This window comes from Ictalurus furcatus, chromosome 14, assembly GCF_023375685.1.
Source record: "Ictalurus furcatus strain D&B chromosome 14, Billie_1.0, whole genome shotgun sequence".
Lineage (NCBI taxonomy): Eukaryota > Metazoa > Chordata > Actinopteri > Siluriformes > Ictaluridae > Ictalurus > Ictalurus furcatus.
The window spans coordinates 12,663,497-12,675,993 of NC_071268.1; the positions used below are offsets into that span (position 1 = coordinate 12,663,497).

Sequence of the window (12,497 nt, forward strand, 5' to 3'; positions counted from 1 at the left end):
ACTGCTTTATGAAACCCAAACCCAGAGACACAGCTTTGTAAGTTCATCAGAGTTCTGGATTTCTTTGAACATTGCTTAAGATAGGGGGGAAAAACTAGTAGTACTTAATTTCTACAAAATGCACCTGGGGAAAGCATAGAATGAGGAGAAGAAGAAGAAGAAGAAGAAGAATAAAAGGTGCAGGCTTTTAAGTTAATGTATAAGGAAGAACTGTGCACCAGCGAGAGAGGGGAAAGCAGCTGAGGAAGTACAATGCTTTACCTTGCTTCATTTCCAATTTCTTATTGACCGTGCTTTTATATTCTCACAATGGAGCTGAAGATGTTCAAAACTCATTTGTCTTAAAGGACAGCGAGTTCTCTCTCTTGTGCACATCAAGAATAGAAACCTCCTATTTGCACCCCTTAACCCTTTGGAGAGATTCAGACAGCTCGGCAGCTCAGACATCCAATCCGATCAAAGGTGGGGAAGCAGGGGCTTCAGCACTGTGATGATCTACCTGGCAGCTGCTGGGATTATATAGTCTGTTCCTCTAGGGTTGAGACGGAAACATCTGGTCTTGTCGAGAGCAGCAGTCAGTGATGTGGGGGGAAGTCACAGGAAACGGGTCACCCTTGAGTAGAAACAGTTTAAAAGTGATCCCAAGGCTTAAGGCTTGTTGTAGGTCACGTGACACAGAGGAATAGCAGCAATCTTGTATCTGACTTTGAGCTGTAAATGTAGACCTTAAATGTATGGGGTTTGTTAAGTACCATGCGAAGAAGTTCATTTGTAAAATACATGGTTGAGATACTGTTAAAACAGCGCCAAGACATCCTGACATTGTGTCATGTCAGGACGTTAATTAGACTTGATTTGTTTTCCATTTTATACAATGCTGAGCGTTAACTGCAGAACAAAAACCACTTTCATCAGCATTCATTTATTTCACTCCATTACCGTTTACACGTTCCTCCATCTGTTTCGTGAAACCTCGTGCTTTGTCAGCTATTACTGCACTAATTTGAGCAAGCTAGAGCGTGAACAAGAGCTTCACGCTGGACGGATCTCGTCGGCAGATGAGTAAAGGCATGGTCGCGGCAGCTCGCTGAGATTCGCCTCGGCTTGGCAGGAGCGATTTAGGGTGAAACACTGAAAATTAAGCAGCTCTAATCCGTCACCCTGAGAGGAGCAACACTAGTTTCATTAAACGATAGATCACTAGGGTCGTGTCACATTTGCCCGAGAGTTATTGGAGGTCATTGCTGTGGTATTTCTGCTCTCAAGGTCAATCTGATAGTTTAGAATAGGTCTCGCTGGTGGAACATAAAAATGGCTGGCAATAAAATGTGGACAGTTGTGTATGAACGCCGGGTTTCAATTTCCCTCTCCTGAATAGTATATGCTGTACTCTAGGTAAATATGGCTCTGCACATGTGCCAATAAAGACGACTAATAGTCATATGGAAGACATGCCTGTTCCCGTGCAAATGTGGCTCCTGGGAACAGACCTAGATCCCTGGGTGACGGGCTAAGTCGGGAATTGTGGCTGGATATAGAAACATGTTTTATCAATAGGAATGTGAAGTCTGGGTGTGACAGGGGACCTTGAAATGAGGTCTAATTTCTTTTTCTTTCCTAAGGCTGCCTTATAGAACATCTGATTATCAGATTATGACCGCAGTACCCTAAACATTTTGCTCCACATGTGCCCTGTTAGACTGTATAGTGCTGGTTTGAGTTCAGTCTCCTTGCTTTAAAGCTACTGGATGTAATCTCGCAGCTTTAACTGCCAAGTCGATATATATTAAATGAAAACGCAAGGCCTCAGAAACAATATATTGCGCGCTAAGTAGTGTGACTAAATGGTATAAGACACCGGTGGTGTACTGACAAGCTATTTAGTACGGTAATATGTGGCTTGGGACGAGGGTTAAGTATTCACAGCACTGTGGATATAGTTATCTGTTGAACGGCAAGAAAAAGCTACATTTCCAGCAATCCTCAAGGCTTCTTAACTTTATTATGCTTTCCTCCCCTGATTGATTGCAGCTCCTGGCTTTTACCATGTAATCAAACTTCTTTCATACCCTGAAGTTGAGGCATGGTGATGAGTGACGTGTCCGAGCTGACGTATGAATTACATGTACAAATTTCCTGCCGATACTCCTGATAGCGTTCATTGTGAATTATTGGTACAGGACTGTAAAGGTGACCCACAGTAGCAGAGGAACGTGATATTCTACGGTATTTGTTTTATTTTTATTATTATTATAAGAAGAAATCACACATTACTCACAGTTCTATTAGCATGGGTCAGCTAGCATTTTCTTAGCCAGGAAGCAGTGCATAGTTTTCAGTAGTACTTGTAGGTGTGTGATAATGGTGTAATTGTAAAGGTGCCATAGTTAAAATAAATAAATAAATGAATAAAAGATGCGTAATATTGCTGTGCATTGCATCTGTTACATCAGCTTTCTTCTTTTTGCTTACATTATTCTACATTTACGTTATTCCAGGATAATGCCCTCCAGGCAGAGAAATATACATTTTCCCCCAAGTCCCCTAACACACTGACTGAAGACCTTTCACTATTGGACATGACTATATTCACAGCACACCTCTGTGGCCTGTTTTCACTTTTGCTCAACAAGTAGCTGACATGGTCAGTAAGAGTAATTGCTTTAACCTGGTTATAAAGGTCCTGGGAGATAGCCAATGTATTCAATTGGGTAGAAATTTCTCTCTCTCTCTCTCAATCACACACACACACACAGACACACGTCATTTCCTGGTGTTTTATATTGCATTTATGTCAGACTGATGCAATGCACACAGACATACAAAGACAAACACTTGGCTTTTCTCTATATTTGATATGTTTGCTTCATCTCCTAACATTTAAAGGAAGGTACTCAAGGAGTGTGTCCAAGTAAATGTCTAAGTGAGTGCCTACTGCTGCTAATGTACTTAACTGATTACACAGCGCCTGTTTCTTGTCCCTCACCTCATAAAACATCGGTCCTTATGGGAAATCATGGCCAAACACTACAGGCAGGACTTGGCAAGTCCAAAAATAGCCAGAAGCTTTTCTTGATTTCACCAAGAGGCTTTCTTGGCAAGTTCTCTTTCCCTCACGTCTCTGAGGAAGCTGGTGTTGTTGGAAGGATGGGTGTGTGAAGAAGGAAGAAGGATGGCACCTTAGAACTGTCAGGTGAAATGTATTGCTTGAATTTATTGTATTTATAAGAACTACTGATTTGTTTTCTGAATTTGAATGATGGATAATGTTATTTCTAACTTAATCTATAAATATGAATTGGAAATCAAACTGCGTAACTACACTTGAGGTCATACGTTTACATACGCCTTGCAGAATCTGCAAAATGGTAATAATAATAATAATAATAATAATAATAATAAAAATAAAAGGGATCGTAAAGATTGCATTTTGTTTTTTTATTTAGTTCTACCCTGAATAAGCTATTTCACTTAACAGATGCTTAAATATAGTTGACGAGACACAATAATAACTGAATTTACACAAATGAACCAGTTCAAAAGTTTACATACGCTTGATTCTTAATACTTTGTGTTGTTCTGTGAGAGTTGTTCATGAGTCCCTTGTTTCTCCTGAGAAGTTAAACTGCCCACTGTCCTTCAGGAAAAAACCTCCAGGTCCTGTACATTCTTTACTTTTCTAGAATCTTCTGCATATTTGACCCCTTTCCAACAGTTACTGTATGATGCTGAGATCCATCTTTTCACACTGAGGATGACCGAGGGACTCGTACACGACTATTACAAAAGGTGCAAACACTCACTGATGCTCAAGAAGGCAACACAGATACATTAAGAGCCAGGGGGGTGTAAACTTTTAAGCAGGATGATCGGTGTAAATTGTTATTTTCTCTTCTGGGAAACATAAATGTAAATATTTTATGTAGCTTCTGAAGAGCGGTACTAAATGAAAAAATAAGATTTGTAACCAAAATAATTTACTGCCGCTGAGTGACATTTTCATAATGATATATGATCAGATTTGTAGGAAAGTTCACTGTTTTTCTAGTTCGTACATCAAACCACGGTTGCGCTGCTCCACCAATGTCAGTGCAGGTGTGATTTATTTTTCCCAACAAAAATAGCAACTTGGCAGAAAGAGGAGAACGATTTCCGTACACCAAACCAAATTAGCAATATGCTGGCATCGTGCCACTAAATAGCAGGAAGTCCCTAAAGCGTAAAGAAATAGGAATCTAAAATGACAAACCTTTAATAGAGAGAAACAGCATTATTTCTTTGAAGTACCTTCACTTGACAGTGTTTATAGTCACAGAGATGACAGTAGATGTTTTTTTTTAAATATGTAGCGTAGACAGCCAAGGATAAAGCTCATATCAGTTTAAATACCCGTGCTATTGTACTGCAATCAGAGCTGTGAAATTGAACAGCCTGTCATGCACTGAGCTGCTATCTGTACTGCTCAGGCTGATTCACTGGCTTCGTTTTTTTTTTATTCCTCTGCATCTGGATCTTATATTGCCTGTTCTCTAGTGTGGCTAAGCAGGTGACCTCAAGTGAAAATATTCCCAAGAAATAGGTCACAAGGGTAATATAATGCATTTTCTTCTTTTTGCATGGAAATGAGATGTCCTCTAGTTTTACAGACAGATCACTAGATTCAAGGGGTCTCATTCACGAGGCATATAGCTTGTGTGTCTAGAGGAAGGAGGAAGTGGCACGGATGTGCCATTTTCATACATTATGCTCATATTCTCTTGAGAAAGACTATGCATATTCAGCTTCTTTTTTTCGGAACATTACGTGTATGCTGAATACTTATTAGAGTGTTCATACATGCATGTATATGAACAGTAGTATAACTAGGTATATCATTTTTCATCCATTCATTTTTCATACCGCTTATCCTGCACAGGGTCGCAGGGGAGCATGAAGCCCATTCCAGGGAACGCGGGGGACACCCTGGACGGGGTGTCAACTCATTGCAGGGTACAATCATACACCCATTCACATGCTATGGGGAATTTGGAAATGCCAGTCAGCTTACAGCGCATGTTTTTGGATTGACGGAGGAAACCTGAGTACCTTGAGGAAACCTCCAAAGCACGGGGAGAACATGCAAACTCCAGCCAAACTGGGCGGAGGTGGGATTTGAGCCCCAGTCCCAGAGGTGCGAGGCAAACGTGATGACCACTAAGCCACCGTGCCCTCTGCATTTGAATGATGTATACCTAAAATATTAGCATTAGAATGCTTTTGAATATGAATGAGCCTCTAATGTTGTACTGTGACAGACAGAGAGGACATTGGCACCTCTACACCTGCTCATTCATGCAATTATCCAGGTCCCAATCATGTGGCAGATACAGAAATCTCACAGATACAGGTCAAGAACTTCAGTTAATGTTCACATCAAACATCAGAACATGGGAGGGGGGTGTTATCTTTCGCCTGGAAATATGAGTATATTGCACCATTAAAAAGGATGTACCGTATGACCCTACTAGTAAAAACTTTGGCTATAAGCTTCATTTGGCCAAACGGTTTATGATACATGTATTACTGTGTACAGGTTTTACATTAACCCTGGGATTTTAATCACACACTTTCTCCTCATCTCTCACCCTCACTAACCCATCTGCTTATCCCTGCACTAGTAAGAGACACGGCACACATTAATACCCCTGTCCTCTCCATCCCCCCTTCCTGTCTGTCTGTCCGAGTGCATATCCCACTGCTGCAGCACTAATCCCTCATAGCTGCTTTAAGGTTTCTGAATGAGAGACTGCAGCTGGCTGGCTGTGCTCTCTGAAGCGCTGTCTGCTTTTCTGTCTGTTTCATTCTTTCAGCTTTTCTGTCCTCTCTTCCATTCACTCTGGCTCCATTTTTATCCACTTCCTTGCCTTCTATGCCTTCCTATTTCTCTTCTGCTGCACTGAGCTGATTGTTTGCTCAAACACACAGAGCAATACTCAGACCCTGATTGTTCAAAACATGCATGTGTCCTCTACGGTATGTTTGTCTAAGTGAGTGTGTGTTGTTTTCTGTTATCTGGATAAGCCTGTCATTTTAAAATCGTCAGTAGAGTGTTAAATATGTTTCCATGGCTGTGTACACATGCTTGTGTATGTGTGGTGTGTTTTTTTATTTTTTTATTTTTTTTATTTTTTTTATTATTATTATTTTTTTTTAGAAACATTATTTGGTTCAATTTTCTATTCATTGTGCGAGAGTGGGATTATAAAACACCTCTTTATGCCTCCTGATATAGCTCAGTTTTTCATTTCTATAGCTTGCCATATAATTTTTTCCACTTTGACCTCTTTCTGCTTTTAAAGTATTATCACTTTTATCCACCATGAGGATTAGGCTTAATGTATTTCCATTAGAGTTCTCATAGTTTAAACACGTAATACTTTTGCATTGAAATGATTACGATCCTATATTCTGCTGTTAATTGCCTAATTTATGTATTCTGAAACTCACATTTACTAAACTGCCATTATCTCCTGATAGCACTGGGGTTACATGAATAATGAACAATGAAAAAAAAAAATATTTTCACATACAGCACAAGTCAGAGACTGTCCTTTTTTGATATATGGTGATATATGGTCAATAAAAGTAATGTTTTGAATAGAACTGCAATCGATAACACTAATCGATAAAATCGATAATAATCAATTATGAAAATCGTTGTCAACAAATCTCATTATCGATTAGTTGGTCTGCGCGCGGCACGGGGTGTATTTACTCACTATGTTATTTCTGTTCTGAAAACATGCTTCGGAGAGTAAATAGTAAAGTTGTGTCCCAAATGACGTACTATACACTTACAACTTACACTATGCACTGTGTACTCTACGGTCTGAATTTTAGAAAGGTAATATCACCTCAAAAGGAACACTAGCGGGTTTTTTACTAACCGGAAGTATAAGCTGCTTCTTTGTCGAAGGCGCATGACGTCATACGCACGTGATGTGATGCTGCTAGCTTTAGCCTAATACACAGAGTCACCGACAATGACTTTCTTCAGTTTTACTGTTTGTCAACGTTACATTTTATAAAAAGTAATGCATAAATACTATTATATAATATAAATGTATATATTAGTTTATATTATATATAAGTATTTATGCATTGTTTTTATGGATGCGCAAAAAGCACAGAATTAAACTACAGTTCTAAATGAATAATATATATTCTGGTGTGTGTGTGTGTGTGTGTATTGGGTTCTTTTCAGTCTTATATAAATGGACAAACAGTTGTGTAATGTTTTAGTCTGAAGTTTATATTTGTAACACTCAGTTTGTGGATTTTATTTGAAATAGATGAAAAAAATGGTACTGAGAGCCCCCCCCCAATCCGATTAATCGAAAAATAATTGGCCAACTAATCGATTATGAAAATAATCGTTAGTTGCAGCCATAGTTGTGAAATGTATTTATCAGAAAACTACACAAAGGTCTTAATCAACAGTAAATACAGTATGTAAATATGTTATTTGTAAACCCACATAAAAGTCTGATTCTGATGATTTGTGAATGAATTGTTTGAAGGAAGTTGATTCCTTCCCATTTGGATGTATTCTGTAGAACAACTCCTGCATTAGTTTTTAATCTTTATGTTGCAGAATCCTCTGTCTATATTCACTTTCTTCACCATCAATCAGTCACAAAACTGTACAAGTGTATAGACAAATGCTAAACTGCATCAATGCCATTGATAAGATCTTTTGTCAGTCAATAAAACATTATAGACCTGCTGTTTGTGATGATAGCATGTTGTTTGTCTTGTGCAACCAATAGCCCATTCATTATTTGAATTAGCTGGACTAATGGACTAATTTTCCTGTTAATACCACCAAAATGAGTCTCTTAATCGCTTGTAATTCCCACAGCGGGCTGACATTAGTAGTAAGGAAGAGCTTGATCTCTCTCTAGCATGCATTAACTTTGCTCAGCAGGCAGCATGCTCTGGTGTGACTGTGTTATTCTACTGAATACTGCACAGGAGGAATGGAGCCTGTGTTTTGTGCTCCTCTTTATTGATTGAGATCATGTCCTCGCTTTCATTAGTAACTGATGTCTGTGACTATGAATCGCTCCAGAAGCACAGGAGATTGTAGCATGTGCCACCAGCTTGTTCAGAGGGTCCCAGGTGAGATGGGCGTTTAGATGAGAGTGAAGGTTGAAGCGCTTTCTCTCAGTCCTTTGAGAGAGCATTCTCTCCGGTACGATGAGAAGACTGAACACGGTAGTGCTTCACTAGGGGACGGTGCAGTGTGTTCTGGATCAGGCATAAAGCCCTGGAGAGCAGGATATTCCTGGAAGCTGTCACAGTGACGCAAAGCAGAACTGTTCCCTGCTTCTCATTTAAATATTCAGGGTTTGTGTATTAAGTCCTTAACTTAAAGACCCAATCAGGAATCACTATCTGGTAAGTGTGCACAAATAAGCGACGTGAAAGTGAAAAATGTCTTGCATAAAGGGAAAGGTATTTAATGTTTATCATTCAGATATGAGCAAATGGAAGATAATTAAGCCTATTTTGAGACATTTTTACTCACATCAAGCATGCAGTTGTATTATTCTAATGAGAAAAAAAAAAGTCTGCCACTAATTTTAGAGATGATCATATTCCTTTAAATGCTGATACATGAAGAGGCCTGACGAATAAATGCAGTGATTTTGCATAGCCAGTCTGCTGAGTGCAGCATTTCCTAAATAAAGCTCTAATCATCACAGAAAAAACACAAAGCAGGTCTGAGATAAACAAGGAGGGGGGGCTTGTACTAACTAAACATCTGTGAACACCAGCAGTCTGCACTTAAACCTGTACAGCCTGAATCTCTTCATGTACTGTATGGCCAGATCGAAACTTCTGTTACTCCTGTCATCCAAACTCCACAGAGATCTTAACCATAAGCAGTGTTCGCTCTGAGCAGGACCAATACTTTAATATATTTTTTTTAAGTTTCCGTTCTTCCTTTCTACCCCAACCTGTACTTAAACCTAAACCAGTAAATTTGAACCCAGGCTTTTAAACTTCAAACTAAATTCAAACTTAAACCTACACGTAAAGCTGTGTGTTGTCGTATAATATCGATATTGTGATTATCATTATATTGCCCTGCTCTATAACATAAGATTTTATGTTGAGAGCATTTTGACAGTAAGTGACCTTGTTTCTTAATCCATGAACTGAAGCTATGTAACGCTCCAGCTTGTGTTGTACAAGCATGTGTAAATGATACAGAGAGCGAAATCACCCGAGACAAGAATATTTGGGAGTTTGGAATTAAGACATAAACAATAAGGTACATGGAATGAAAAACATCATTAACCAGTAACAAAGATTTCAAATGAATGTCTTTGTTCCAGAGCAAAGATGATAATGTTGTGTGTTTATTCCCAGCAAATCTACTGACTATGAAAGACATTTATTCTTATTTTCAACTTTTCTTCTAAAACATGTTTAGAGAAAATATCACAAGCAGAAAACATGTTCATCCGGAAGAATGCAGCTCATGTAGTCACTGATATCCTGCTAGGAAATGGAAAATTTTATATTTATATATATATATATATATATATATATATAATATATGAAAAATTGAAAATGTCAACATTAATAAAGGTTATGCATTCCAGATGATGCATTCAGCCAAATCCACGCCTATGTCAAGCAAAATTGAACAGAAAAAGTATATAATTTCATAGGCATTTGTGCAGAGCACACGTCATTAGAGAGTGATTAAGCGACTGCTGTTGCCAAGGCACTGTATCAGGTAACCTATATGAATCCACACGGCTTGTTTCTGATTGGCTGACACATCATCATCGCTCAGCAGTCACAGAGAGAGTACAATCCATCTGCTCCACAGACAGAGAGAGAGAACAAGAACGACAGACATCGGCTGAAAGACAGAGACACACAATGAAGGAGACTGTCTCTCTGTGTGTGTGTGTGTGTGTGTGTGTGTGTGTGTGTGTGTGTGTGTGTGTGTGTGTGAGAGAGAGAGAGAGAGAGAGAGAGAGTAGTTTAATGGGTATTTTTTTAAAATGGAGTTTATAGAAATTGCAAGTGAGTGAGGAGAGCTGTCCGTGGTGCTGAAAATGTAAGCGTTCCCATAACCTTGCTAGAACAGGAAGGTTCATTAATGATTATTTTATTCCCCTTTAAAGAATAAACTAATTTGACAATACAACAAAAACATAATATGACAATACTTGACATTGTCCTAAGTTAAAAAAATTTACCGCAAAAATGTTTTAATTAAAAATACGTTAAAAAAACATTTGCCTTGCACCTCCAGGGTTGTGGGTTCAATTCCCGCCTCCACCCTGTGTGCACGGAGATCGCATGGGGGTTTCCTCTGGGTACTTTGGTTTCTTCCCCCAGTCCAATGCATTGTTGGCTGATGGCCATCTCCTAAATTGTCTGTAGTGTGTGAATGTGTGCCCTGCGATGGGTTGGCACCCTATCCAGGTTGTCCCCTGTGACCCTGTGCAGGATAAGCGGTATTACAGATTTGTATGCAAAATCTGAAATAACATATTTAGCATTAAAGGCACATTCTTTAGCTTTAACCTTTGACCCTGCTGGCGCATTTCTGTGTCCAGTGCATTTAGCTGACCTCACAGGTGCCATAACACAGGGAGACAAACACTCTTGAACAGATCCAATTAATAATGAGGTCCTATAAGGTCAGAGTTCATGACCCTATTAAAAAACTCTGCGTATGTTGTTTCTGCTTAATCTATTTCCAACACTATTCTCATCTCCCTAATCCTTCTTTTTTCCATCCATCCGCCCGTCCATTCATCCACCTGTCCATCCATCTATCTGTCTGTCTGTCTATCTGTCTGTCTGTCTGCATGTGTCAGGCTTGGGTATGTGTTCCCTGGACCTGCTTGGTCCCTTCTGGTCTGCACTGCAGTGCCTGTGCTGTTGCTAATGAGAGAACCCAGGAGAGTTCTGAGAGAGATCCAGCTCCCTCCATCCTCATTCTGTCTCTGACGTGCACGGTGTGTGTATAGAACTCAACATAAACCAGTTCAAGATTTCCATATAAAGATTGCGGTGATATGAATTTTGAGTCATTTAGCACAGAGGTCATTTAAAAAAAAAAATTTTTTATAGACTTATTATGCATGTGCTAAAAAAAGTGGTTCCCGAGCTGTGGTTCCAGTCTGTGGAATTTCTCATGCTCTCCTCAGGACTGTGTGGGTTTCCTTCAGGTTCTCCAAGTTTCCTCCCACAATCCAAAAGCGTGGGTGGACTGGAGAAGTTAAACTGCCCCAAGGTGTGAATGTGTGTGTGCATGGTGCCATTGCCATCCTATCCAGGGTGCATCCTAGTGTTTCTGGGATAAGCTCTGGATCCAGCAAACCCTAACCTGGATAAAACGCATTACTGAAGAGAAACACTTTCAATGCTTTAGTGAAATAAGCTGAGCAGCTGAGCAATATTTTCTCAGTTTGTGCCACATGATCTGAAAGGTCTGTGTAACTTGCATTTTTAATTCAAAAGTGAATACAAGATAAAGGCATATTTGTTGTTTTATTTACGCTGATATGCCAGCAAGTTGTTGTGGTAAAAACGTCATCATACATTATTCAGAATAAATACCATTAATCTTTAAATGTGTATGTTTAATGCATCATTGTAAACTGTGTTTGTGGGTTAAACAGTTATTGTGTTATGAAAATTTTATATCAGCACCTGCCTAATAACTACCACACAGACACACACACACACACACACACACACACACACACACACACACACACACACACACACACACAAACACACAAATCACTGGCTCACACTTCACACACCTCCAGGCCTGCAATTTGTCTTTTTCCATGAATTCCCAGCAGGAGGAGTGCAGCGAACATCGATGATATCTCTGAAACTAGGTTAGGATGGATGCGGTTTGCGTGTACCTATTCAATTGCTCTGCTGTTCCGATAATGGAGGCTCCTACAAACAGAATACCTGACCATCATAACAAAGACCCGTGGTGCTGTGTGTGTGTGTGAGTAGTGTGTTTTGGCTTTGTTCCTTTAAACACACTCATGAATGAAAAAAGCGAAGAACCGGAGTAAAACTATAATACAAGTAGCTTTTAATATCCACATGAACAGGATTACCGAGCAGCCTTAGTGTTGAAGCTAACGGTCATCCCATGGTTGCCAGTTGGAGATTAGTTGGAGATTCCCATCTTTTTGTTAATTTCCCATAGTGCTCCTTGAAGGAGAGTCCCTCCAGATTCAGCGGTGCTTTATGATGAGATGTTATGTTGTTCGCAAAAAAAAAAAAAGCTTAGCGTTTCCCTGTCTGTCTCTACTGGCTTTGTTGGGTGCACTGACACAGTCGGTGTAGCAAGTGTGTTGAAATCTGGGCTTGAGATGCCAGTTGTTTCCCTCACACATGCCACTCTCCACTGGGACACCCTGGACATGTAAGGACAGCTGTTTCTGAGAGCCAAC

General features: G+C 39.6%; 1 protein-coding gene across 1 annotated transcript in view; it reads left to right on the forward strand.

Annotated features, from left to right (window-relative positions):
- brsk2a (BR serine/threonine kinase 2a) overlaps positions 1–12,497 on the forward strand; it is a 216,293-nt gene that overhangs the window by 38,566 nt on the left and 165,230 nt on the right. The gene's annotated exons all lie outside the window — the stretch shown is intronic.